Source organism: Schistocerca gregaria, chromosome 2 (assembly GCF_023897955.1).
Source record: "Schistocerca gregaria isolate iqSchGreg1 chromosome 2, iqSchGreg1.2, whole genome shotgun sequence".
Taxonomy (NCBI): domain Eukaryota; kingdom Metazoa; phylum Arthropoda; class Insecta; order Orthoptera; family Acrididae; genus Schistocerca; species Schistocerca gregaria.
The window spans coordinates 225926620-225940123 of NC_064921.1; positions in this window are offsets into that span (position 1 = coordinate 225926620).

The window sequence follows — 13504 nt, forward strand, 5'->3', positions numbered from 1 at the left end:
GTTCTTACAACCCGAGTGAATTCACCACGATAGATGAAACGCTTCACACTTTTAGAGGCCGCCAAGGACGAATTCAGAACACGCCCAGCAAACCACCTAATTATGCGACAAAAATGTTTGCACTGTATGATGCAAAAACATTTTATTGCAATAATGTCGAGGTTTATTGCAGAACACAAAAAGAGGGGCAATATCGAGTATCTACTGCGGCTGAGGGCATAGTGATGACACTTGAGGTGCCTACACAAAATCCGAACAGGAATCTAACAACTGAACATTTGTACACAGACTTCTTTCTGAATATCTGCTGCAGAAGAAAACATCCTGCATCGGTACTATGAGGAAGAACAAACTTGAAATACCTCCTAAATTTCTCCCAAATAAAACAAGAGAAACTGGAAGAGCAATGTTTCGATTTCAGAACTATGATTTAGTTTCACATGTACCTTGCAAAAACCGTGCAGTCATACTTTTGTCTTCTGTGCATGACAGAGCAGTAGTTGACGAATAAACTCACAAACTGGAAATAATAACAAAAGATGGAATTGATGCTGTAGATAAATGTGTGCCTGTCACTTCGTTTCAAGAATTACAAGAAGATGACCACTAGCTGTTTCTTCACTTTTTGGAACTTTACTGGAATTAATTCAGAAATATTGTTTTTCCTCAGAAAGCCAGAGATAACTTTACGAAGATATACTTGTCTCAAGCAGAAGGTCTCATGAAACAACTCATATCCGGAATTCAACTCAAATCGTTGCCAGCCGATCTCGCCATTTTTCTCACGCAGTTTTGTGTTGAAGCATCGACTTCTGAAGATCAGAACCTTGAACCTCCGGCCAAGCAATGCAGGACTTGTATCCTTTTTGGAATTCGAAAAAAATCATCCCCTTCAATTAAATTTGAAACAGCTAGCTAAGAAACAAACTGTGTGTGAAAGGTACACTACTGGCCGTTAAAATTGCTACACCAAGAAGAAATGCAGATGATAAACGGGTATTCATTGGACAAATATGTTATACTAAAACTGACATGTGATTCCATTTTCACGCAAATTTGGTGCATAGATCCTGAGAAATCAATACCCAGAACAACCACCTCTAGCCGTAATAACGGCCTTGATACGCCTAGGCATTGAGTCAAACAGAGCTTAGATGGCGTGTACAGGTACAGCTGTCCATGCAGCTTCAACACGATACCATAGTTCATCAAAAGTAGTGACTGGCGTATTGTGACGAGCCAGTTGCTCGGCCTCCATTGACTAGACATTTTCAGTTGGTGAGAGATCTGGAGAATATGCTGGCTAGGGCAGCAGTCGAACATTTTCTGCATCCAGAAAGGCCCGTACAGGACCTGCAACATGTGGTCGTGCATTATCCTGCTGAAATGTAGGGTTTCGCAGGGATCGAATGAAGGGTAGAGCCACAGGTCGTAAAACATCTGAAATGTAACGTTCACTGTTCAAAGTGCCGTCAATGCGAACAAGAGGTGACCGAGATGTGTTACCAATGGCACCCCATACCATCACGCCGGGTGATACGCCAATATGGCGATGATAAATACAAGCTTCCAGTTTGCTTTCACCGCGATGTCGCCAGACACCGATACGACCATCATGATGCTGTAAACAGAACCTGGATTCATCCGAAAAAATGACGTTTTGGCATTCGTGCACCCAGGTCCGTCGTTCAGTACACCATCGCAGGCGCTCCTGTCTGTGATGCAGCGTCAAGTGTAACCGCAGCCATGGTCTCCGAGCTGTTCGTCCATGCTGCTGCAAGCGCCGTCGAACTGTTCGTGCAGCTGGTTGTTATCTTGCAAACGTCCCCATCTGTTGACTCAGGGATCGAGACGTGGCTGTACGATCCGTTACAGCCATGCGAATAAGATGCCTGTCATCTCGACTCCTAGTGATACGAGGCCGTAGGGATCCAGCACGGCGTTCCGTATTACCCTCCTGAACCCACCGATTCCATATTCTGCTAACAGTCATTGGATCTCGACCAACGTGAGCAACAATGTCGCGATACGAAAAACCGCAACCGCGACAGGCTACAATCCGACCTTTATCAAAGTCAGAAACGTGATGGTACGCATTTCTCCTCCTTACATGAGGCATCACAACAATGTTTCACCAGGCAACGCCGGTCAACTGCTGTGTAATTAGACGCGCCTTTTGGAAGGTTGGTTAACATTTTCAGGTAGGGTCTGTTGCAGTATGGGCAGTAAAAGGTGCAGCCTATGTGCTTCAGAAAGTACATGTGAACTGTTTCAGATTCTAGTAGGACATCTGCAAATATCAAATGTACCATGCGCGTTTTATTTCAAAATGTGCCAAAGGCAACGCAGTCAAAAATCCCAATTAAAAAAAATACCGATACACCAGAAGCAATGGAAGAGACGCCTACTATTTCCATTCACAAACTCACAGCACATTGTCAGCTGCGGGGGTAGAAGCAGTGTGGAGGCACTAAGCAGCACTTTCGTCGCACAGTGCCGGCGTTACACTTGTGTTTACTGGTTTGGTGCATGATGACACCAAGATCAGTTCGTAATGGCTACGGTACACGCACGAACTATATTGTTAGATAGCCACATCGTGAGCAGCAGGACGCAAAACACTAGCGGGCCAAATTTGACCGACTTCAATTGATCAAGAAATAGTGATCCCTGGTTCAGGACGTTGTGAATAAATAACTTGACACTAATGAAAAACAAGCCTTCTCGAGGACCGGTGCCTTACCGTTGCGTCGAGGTTTGTGCACTCTGCTGCGACCTGGAGAGCTTTGCTGGAGGGAGCCCAAGTTCCTGGAAAGTCCGCCTTAGCCAGATAGGTCTTCTGGGCAGGTGTCGGATGAAGAGCAGTGGTTCAACGTATGGGGCAGAGTGTGGGAGCTCTTTGATGTAAGGAAGCCAAACATCCTAGAGGAGACAACCTTGACTAAAGACAGAGAAGTACACCATACAAAACCTGGAGAGATGGACGCATAGCCGTAGCGAAGGCGACCGTCTAAGGACAGACAACCCCTAAAGAAAAATAGTGTGCTGGGACACCTAGCGGCAACACCATCAAGCTACCCTGGCTATAGGTCGGTATCTCGGAACGGGAAAGTTACAACATTACGTAGTACTATTCTAATCTAATCTAACGTACAAAAATCAAGTAGAAACATTGGTGAGGTAGGATTCGCACACTGAGAGTTCCGTACACAATTATGTATTCGGAGAGTTCATCCACTCCGGGAATCGAGAATATCGATCATTTTTGCCTGACGTTGACACTGATACTGGCAAGATATCAGTCCCACGGATTACAAGATTTTCGGCAACGTTTCAGTTCCAGTAACACAGAGGTGACAACGCTATGCAGGAGGAAAGCGACGACTGTTAAATAATCAATAGTTGCGCTTTCTCGCTGACTGAGTCCCACAATGCTAAAAGTCAATCATCATGTAAGGAATGACTTTATTGCTCATTTGATGCTTTTCGGAATTTATCCATCACCAGATATCCAGAAGCGATTGTTGCACGGAGATACGGCGTTTCAAATTGTACGTGAAACAAATTTTTGCCGAAGTACGCTATAGTTTTTGAAGAGTGAGTTTGCGAGTATCAAATTATGTAACATAAATGGCCACTAATTTTCGTTAAATTGATTTATCACACATTTATTACACTGATAAGAGCTTATAGACCTTAGTATGTGACATAAATTTCAACTTGATACGCGGAGTCGTTTCTGAGAATAAGGGGTCTTGATAGATGGACGTACAGACAGAGTCAGATAAGAAATGACAAATTTTTTTCTCGTGTGATATTATTATGAATTTACAGTTTTCGGATTTTTCCCTTTGGCTGTACTGTGAAACCCTCCTTTTTGCCAAATTTCATAATTCTAAGTTAACGGGAAGATCCCTATAGGTTTTGATGAGTGAGGTCGCGAATATCAAATTATGTGATACAAATGGCCGTATCTTTTGGCTACTCTGACTTAGAAGCTTCAACTTGTTTACACTTCCAAGACACCATTGGCTTTAGTATGTGAAACAAACTTCAATTTATACATCTACCCATTCCTGGGAAAAAGGTTAACAGACGGACGGACATCGAAGTGAACCTATAAGGGTTTCGTTTTCACTGAAGTACAGATCCCTAAAACCTGATTGATCGTTTGATGACCAAAGCGAGGAAAAGGGTTAAAAATAATGGAACAGGGAAAATGTTGAACATAGACACATAGGATGTTAGAGGAATGAGCACTAAAGAAAAAAAACTAACAGGGGAATTAAACACTGTAAAAATTGATATAGCTGTAATATCAGCAACAAAGGAGAAAATGCAAGGATCTAAAGAAATTAGTGGTTATATTGTGATAATACAGCGGAGTAAGTAGAACTGAACAGGCAAGAGCTGGAGTTGCAGTTTTGATCAAAAGTACCTATAGGAAATGGTTGTAATCATATACGTTTATAAATGAAAGATTGAAACTCTTAAGGTTAGAGATATTGAGAAGCTCGTGAATGTAATTAGTAAAGAGGCTCCAGAGGAGAGAAAGAGAGAAGAAAAGCATGCAGTCTACAAATGCATGCAGACGACGACTAATGGAATATCTAAAGCAGAATATTTAATTGTTGCTGGAGATTTCAATGCGAGGATAGGCATACCTAGTGGGGCCACATGGAGAACGTACTGAAACTATAGTGAAGATCACTTGAGAGATTTTTCTGCCTTCAACCACTTAAGGATATCAAATAGTTTTTCCCCCATAAAGATATCCATAAATTAAATGGAGTCCTAGGGACACTAGATATATATTAGGCTATGTTATTAAAAATGAAAAAACCCATCCCATTAATAGAAGACCCCAGAGTCTGCAGAGGATGTGACGTTAATACTGACCATTTTCTGGTAATATCAAAAAATGGTTCAAATAGGTCCGAGCACTATGGGACTTAACATCTGAGGTCATCAGTCCCCTAGAACTTAGAACTACTTAAAACTAACTAACCTAAGGACCTCACACACATCCATGCCCGAGGCAGGATTCGAACCTGCGACCGTAGCAGTCGCGGGGGTCCGGATTGAAGCGCCTAGAACCGCTCCGCCACCGCGGCCGGCAGTAATATCAAAACTAAGAATAGCACTGTATAACAATAAAAGTACAGTCAATAAACAAACATGAGAAGAAGTCTATAGAGTACATTTGCTGCAAAAGCCAAGCATTAGATGGTTACACACAAAACGTTTAGATGAAATGCTAAAACATGTGCAAGAAAAACACAACAATAAAGAAGAGTGGAAAGATATAGTAGGAATAAATCACATAGCTGCCGTGAAAGCTTCAGGGAAAAGGATGAAATATAAAAACAAAAGGAGACTCCTAATCTGGAACAAAGAACAAACAGACATACAATTTAAGAAACAGGCCTACCTGAAATATCTACAGTTAGAGAAACAAGAAGACTATATTGATTATAAGCGACACAAATCATTGGTCAGAACAGCGACAAGAAAAATAAAACAACAAAGCTGGAAAAAATATCTGAGTGAAATGGAAACAAACTAAAGCCTATAAGATACTGAAACTGCTTAATAAAGATGAAAGAGATATGATTAAAATTAATCACACTTCAGAAAATGAATGGTTGGATTATTTCCAGAATCCATGGAGAGGTGATGAGGAAAATATGGGAACTGCAGTCAGTGATGGGCATGTTGATTTTATGCTAATGGAAAAACTAAAAGCACTGTTAACAGCATCCTGAGACGGAAAATCCCCAGGGAAGACATAGTCAGTATGGAATTATTTAAATATACTTCAGAATCATTACTCAAAAAACTACTAAATTTTGTAAATCCTTGATGGAAATACAAGAATATACCAGAAGACTGGCAAACAGCAGTTGTTATAAAATTATTTAAAAAAGGGCATAGCAGAAAATGTGACATTCATCGACGTATTAGCCTCCTGAACTCTGGATACAAGATATGGGCGGAACTAATAACAAATAGATTAAAGGTGATTTCGGAAATCTTTCTTACCGAAGAACACAATGAGTTTGGGATGAGAAGATCTTGTTACACCCTGCTTTTCCAGTCTGCCGAATTACTGAAAAACACAGACAATACGATCCTCCCACTTACATACCTTTGTTGGCCATGACAAAGCAATTGATGAAGTTAACAGTGTTAAGCTGTGGGACGTTTTGGAAAAGAATCGATTATCATAGAATCTAATAAGTGGAATTCAAAGTATATATAAACGCAACAAAATCAAAGTACTAAAAGGAAGTATGCTTGCGAGAAACATCTTCGAAGGAGTGAGATATGGATGTCCTTTAACACCCGCATTATTTAATATTTACACAGACGACGTGAGAAAACATGGCATAATAAAGTAGTGCACCATTATAAGAGTAATAATAAAGTTCTAGATACACTCCTGTTTGCAGTGATCAAAATAATCTTGGCGGATTCAGAAAAATTAGAGACAGAAATCTGGTTCTTGTACAAAGTAGGACCTGATTATAATATGATAGCATCTAAAAGTAAAGTTAAGCTACCGCTATTCCATGGTAAGGAGCGTTTAAGAGCAGAAATTATAATTAATGACAAACAGCTAGAAGAAATAAATATTTTAATGGGATGTGAGGCCTCATTATCGCACACAACGATCAAGAACACAAACTACAAAACTTCCAACAGTTTGTAGGTACTATAAATCTCAAGATCCTCAAAAAAGTTGTAAATGAGACACTACTAAGATTTTATAATGTGGTGGCAGTACCAGTTCTAATGTCTGGGTCAAAGACTTGTACTTTAAATGCCACTCAAAGGAGAAAGATTGAGGCAACAGAGATGAGACTCTAAGGCCTCTAGCTGGCTACAAACTCATAGATCGAATAAAAATAGTGAAATAAGGAATAAAATGGGTGTGAAAAACATAAATCAGAAAATAGAGAAGACCAGAAGAAAATGATATGAACTCTCTCAAGGGATGTCACAAGAACTAATACCTAAAGTAAGATACAAATATACACCTCAAGGGAAAAGGAATGTTGGGCGTCCTAAGAGGAGATGGGAAGATCAGCTGCAGTCTTCTTGAAATTGGAATAGTCAATGATGGCTAAACCAAAACTGGATATGATAATGAAAAACAAATGGGGCGGGGGTGGGGGGTGGGGGGTGGGGGGCAAAAGCAGAAGCTATATGGATGCATACAGCTGAAGAGCAAAATTCGTGGAGAAATATGATAAGGCAGTTATCTAGCAGTGAATAACAAACCCGATGATGTTGATAGCGATATGGTAAATGTTACGATTTAACTAAATGGTGGAAACTGAGATAAGTGCAAGAGAGGCCAAATACATCAAAGAAGAAATGGAGGCACAACACAATGTTTTAGAACTCCACCATAACTATGCGGTTATGCCATCCCTTTGACGTGCCTGTCAAAGACGGAGCAGATAACGTCGTAAGTCCCGTGAGGTTTTTCGTGGTTGCTCCTGTTTTGTATAGGAAAGTGACGTCAGGAAACTGTTGAAAACTGGTGGAGCAACTGCAGAAGATCAAGGACTGATGCAGGGACGCAGTTGGCCCTCAACGTAAACAGACGTTATATACTGATCATAAATAGGTAGAAAGACACAATAATGTTCAATTACACTACCGATGCTCAATCATTGGAACCAATAACAACTGTAAAATATCTGGAAATAGCTATACAGAGGGACCTAAAGCCGAATGACCACACAAAAATAATTACAGGAAAAGCGGATTCCAGAATGAGATTCATTCGAAGAATTCTAAGAAAATTTTAATGACCCACGACAAAACTCTCACTTGACCAATTGTTGGGTATTGTTTATCACTGTGGCAACTTTACCAGGTGGAATTAGTTTGTTTGTCAGTGTGGGAATCTTACCAGTTACGTATTGTACGTCAGAGTGATGTATCTCACCAAAATTACGAGAGCTGACGCTTAAGAAGAGCCAGGCATCTGTCCCACATACGAGGGGCCTTCAATATGTAAAGCAACACATTTGTTCCTCAGCCAAGTACGGCTGAAAAAGTGTGGAATCTGTTGTGGGACGTCGTGGAATATTTCCGCTTCAGTCCCTACAGTGCTGACGCCACACGTAGCTTTCAAAATGACGTCTGCAACGACGTTGCGTTCCAAGCAGCAAGCTGTGATTGAGTTTCTTTTGCCAGAAAATCACAGTACCACAGATATTTATAGGCGCTTGCAAAATTCCTTTGGAGATCGGGTATTGAACAAAAGCACGGTGAGTCTTTGGGCGAGGCGTATTTCATTATTGCAACAAGGTCGCGTAGATATAACCGATCTCTGGCATGCCAGCCGGTCGTATCATTTGTGACTCCTGCAATGTTTCAATTTGCGGACCCTCTCGTTCGAGGTGAACAACGGATCTGAAACAAACAGCCCGCTGCTCAACAGGATGCCTCTGTTCGTAGCGGTGACACATTCGCCCAAGAGATGGGGTACATATTGATGTGTGCGGGCTGGGATCCTCGCCGTGCATCAGAAGATCATAAAGAGCATCGTAGGACTATCTGTGTGGAATCGCTTTCGCATTACGAGACTGATCGTGGCAACTTTTTTGTCGAATGTCCTACGGGCTATGAAATATGGGTTCATCACTTCGAACTGGACACAAAACGGCAGTCCACGGAGTTGCGACACACCACCTCTCTACATCTACATCTACATGGATACTCTGCAAATCACATTTAAGCGTCTGGCAGAGGGTTCATCGAACCACCTTCACAATTCTCTATTATTCCAATCTCGTACAGCGCGCAGAAAGAATGAAAACCTATATCTTTCCGTGCGAGCTCTGATTTCCCTTATTTTATCGTGGTGATCGTTCCTCCCTATGTAGGTCGGCGTCAACAAAATATTTTCGCATTCGGAGGAGAAAGTTGGTGATTGGAATTTCGCGAGAAGATTCCGTCGCAAAGAAAAACGCATTTCTTTTAATGATGTCCAACCCAAATCCTGTATCATTTCTGTGACACTCTCCCACATTTCGCTATTATATAAAACGTGCTGCCTTTCTTTGAACTTTTTCGATGTGCTCCGTCAGTCCTATGTGGTAAGGATCCCACACCGCGCTGCAGTATTCTAAAAGAGAACGGACAAGCGTAGTTTAAGCAGTCTCCTTAGTAGGTCTGTTAATTTCCTAAGTGTCCTGCCAATAAAACGCTGTCTGTGGTTAGCCTTCCCCGCAACATCTTCTATGTGTTCCTTCCAATTTAAGTTGTTCGTAATTGTAATACCTAGGTATTTAGTTGAATTTACGGCTTTTAGCTTAGACTGATTTAACGAGTTCCTTTTAGAACTGATGTGGATGCCTCACACTTTTCTTTATTTAGGGTCAACTGCCACTTTTCGCACCATTCAGATATCTTTTCTAAATAACTTTGCAGTTTTTTATCTTCTGATGACTTTATTAGTCAATAAACGACAGTCATCTGCAAACAACCGAAGACGGCTGCTCAGATTGTCTCCCAAATCGTTTATATAGATAAGGAACAGCAAATGGCCTCTAACGCTACCTTGGGGAACGCCAGAAATCACTTCTGTCTTACTCTATGACTTACGTCAGTTAATACGAACTATTTAGACTGCAGAATAACTGAGCATGATAGAAGAAGGACATCAAACATAAAATGACTATATCACGAAAAGCATTTTTGAAAAAGAGGAGTTTGTTGACGTCTAATATTGAGTTAAATGTTAGGTATTCTTTTGTGCAGGTTTTTGCTGGAGTGTAGCCTTGTTTGGAAGTGAAACCTGAACGATAAGCAGTTCATGTAAGAAGAGAATAGAAGCTTCTGAAATCGGGTGCTATAGAAGATTAGTGAAGACTAGATGGACAGACTCAGCAATTACTGAGGAACTTCTGAATCGATTTGGGGGGGGGGGGGGGGGAGAGAAATTTTTGACAGAACTTGAGTAAAGAAGAGATCGATTGATAGGACACACTCTGAGGCGTCAAGGTATCGTGAAACTGGAGCACTGTAAGCTGCCTTACGGTGTTAGATGTATGTGCAGATCGTGGAGCGTGCGCCACAGCGACTGGATGCATAACGGCCTTGGCGAGAGAGAGAGAGTTCATGTGAGTCCACGTTACACAACGTACCCGTCAGTGTGTACATACACTGCAACCTTATCTTGTTCTGCCAAGCAGTGGTTGTTGAGTGCTACTTGGACGATGAAGTATTATTTTTAGTCAAATGTTTGAACGCAGCGGCTCAAGACTCCCTAGAAACTGCCCTGTAGATTTTTGTCCGAATTTTCATATCGAAGCGAACAGTGGGGAATGAACACTTGGGGTAGCAAATTGGGCTATCGTGAAGTCTGGTTTTACACAAAACAAATGTTGGTTGAAAGTATTCAGTGTTCAAATGGTTCAAATGGCTCTAAGCACTATGGGACTTAACATCTGAGGTCATCAGTACCCTAGACTTAGAACAACTTAAGCCTAACTAACCTAAAGACATCACACACATGGATGCCCGAGGCAGGATTTGAACGTGCGACCGTAGCAGCAGCGCGGTTACGGACTGAAGAGCCTAGAACCGCTCGGCCATAGCGGACGGCTATTAAGAGCAACTAAGAAAGATTTAATTAGTGATCAGAGGGAAAAATATTTCACGAACAGGTGGTGCTAGTGTGACGAAGTGTCAACGAGTTTTTCTCTTCAAGTTATTTTTCGCATAAGAAGTTAAATTGGTGTGGTATTTAACTATGGAAACGGCTTTCTTCGGATCGACTACGTACTAAATTCAGGATAGTTCTAGAACAGAATATGCTAGGAAAGCAAATGGTGTCATGCGTTCACCTTTCCAAGACGTAACTATTTTGCGTGCAAAAGGTTGCATTGGTGTGTTATTTGATTTTTGAATCAGATGTTAAATTTTTAAAATGAAGTAAAATGTTATGTATTTCAAGCTTTCGGAACGAAAGGTGAAAATTTAAAAAAAACAATCTGTCAACTGTACCGGTCAAATGTGTTGTGAAATGATTTATCTAAACGTTAGAAATAAAGCAGACGAGAGAAACCTTTATGCAGCTTTGAATGACTTTCTAAATCATGTAGCAAATGAGGCGCTGACAGAAATTAAAGTTCAATGTAGGAAAGAGTAACAGAGGATAATTGCTGTACTTGATTTCGAGCATCATTCCAATGAGCGCCAAATCTTCCTCTACTCTGCTTTATTTCTTACTTTTAGACGAATCATTCTACAAAACATTTGACCTTTCGTTTTTTTCAGTATTTTTTATTCCTTCCTTCTTGCACTTTGCTGTTGCCTCACTATTATGTTGTGCATGAACTACGCATTCACTATCTTTAGTACCCCATCTTACTACTTGCGTTACCTAACTGATCAGGGACTAACTACATACAACTGAAGGTCCTGGTCTAAGGAGAGGTAGTGCTAGTGCGTTCCCTTACTTCCACTATTCTAGCGCATAACTGTGAATAACCAGAAATAGTTTTCCAGTGTTCTCAAGAAACAATTTTTCTAGGACCACAATAAACGGCTTACTGTCTAGCTTTCTAGCGTTTATTGGCCATGAATGCCGTATGTCGACCTCACACTCTCTAATACGCTGAAGAGCCAAAGAAACTGGTACACCTGTCTAAAATCGTGTAAGGGGCCCGCGAGCATGGACGGCGTGGCATGGACTCGACTAATGTTTGAAGTAGTGCTGGAGGGAACTGACACTATGAATCCTGCAGGGCTGTCCGTAAATCCGTTATAGACGAGGCAGTGGAGATCTCTTCTGAACAATACGTTGCAATAATGTTCATGTCTGGGGAGTGTTGTGGCCAGCGGAAGTGTTTCAAACCCGAAGAGTGTTTCTGAAGCCGCTCTGTAACAGTTCTGGACGTGTGGTGTGTCGCATTGTCCTGCTGGAGTTGCCCAAGTCTCTCGGAATGCACAATGGACATGAATGGATGCAGGTGGTCAGACAGGATGCTTACGTACGTTTTACCTGCCAGAGTTGTATCTAGATGTGTCAGGAGTCCCATATCACCCCAACTGCACACTCCTCACATCATTACAGAGCCTCCACCAACTTGAACAGTCCCCCGCTGACATGCAGGTCCATTGATTCATGAAGTTACTTGAGTACCGTACGCGTCCACCCACTCGATACAATTTGAAACGAGACCCGTCCGACCAGGCAACATGTTTCAAGTCATCAACAGTCCAGAGGCTGTGTTGCCGGGCCCAGGCGAGGCGTAAAGCTTTGTGTCGTGCAGTCATCAAGTGTATACTAGTGGGCGTTCGGCTGTGAAAGCCTATTTCCATGGTGTTTCGTTGAATGTTTCTCACGCTGTCACATGTTAATGGCCCAGCATTGAAATCTGCAGCAGTTTGTGGAATGGTTGCACTCCTGTCACGTTGAAGGCGGACACTTGTCTTATGAATGGTGGGCTCCATGTGTTTCCCAAGTCGTGTAGCGACCGTAAACCATAAATCACCAATATGCAGCAACCAGTCGCAAAATCGTGTTTTATTTATTCACATTTGAAAGTCGATTTCAACTGATTAACAGCCATCAACGGTGCTTTCAACCAAAATGTGCCCTGAGTAGTTATCCCATCTTAAGCAGAGGTCAAACAAAGTTTGTTGAAAGCACCGATTATGTCTGTTAATCAGTTGTAATCGATTTGCAAAAGTGAATAAATAAAACATGATTTTGCGACTGGTTGCTGCATATTTGGTAATTTTACTTGTTGTCTTATACATGCCTTAGAACTTCACTATTGTATTCAAGCAGAATGTAATATTTCCGCAGAACAGTTCAAATGTTGTGACACTCATTGCTACTAACACATATTGTATTTAAGACAGAATCGTCTCAGAAACCAGCGACTGGTTTGTTAAAATTTATCCTTCGTTTTACATTACTAAGATTCGGTTCTGCCAGAGAAAACTCTAAATCCCGAATGTTTATTGCACCATAGTTCCAACTTTTTGAAGATAAGGCCATTTCAGTTGTAAGTATTTATAGGCACGACCGGTTTCTCAGCATTTTAGCTGCATCATCAGGTGCAATAAAATCAAGTCATGTTCCGATCGAGGAAACGGAATGCGATGACCCAGCGTTGATAGTCAGCAATTTTTTCTAACTAGCAGACGTCAAATATAGTACAGCATAGAATAACATAGAACGCTCCCGTGATACCAAGAGTACCAGTATAGGGTGAGCTAACGGTTTCCACAATGAAACATTGTCTCAAAATATGGCAGAAAACCCAAAGAGATTCTGGTCGTATGTAAAGTACACCAGTGGCAAAAAACAGTCAGTACCGTCACTGCGCGATAGCGATGGAAATGTTGCCGATGATTACCGATAATGGTACCACTAAAGCGGAGGTACCAAATACAGTTTTCCGTAATTCCTTCACGAAAGAAGATAAAGTAAAGATTCCAGAATTCGAAACGAGAACAGCTGTTCGCA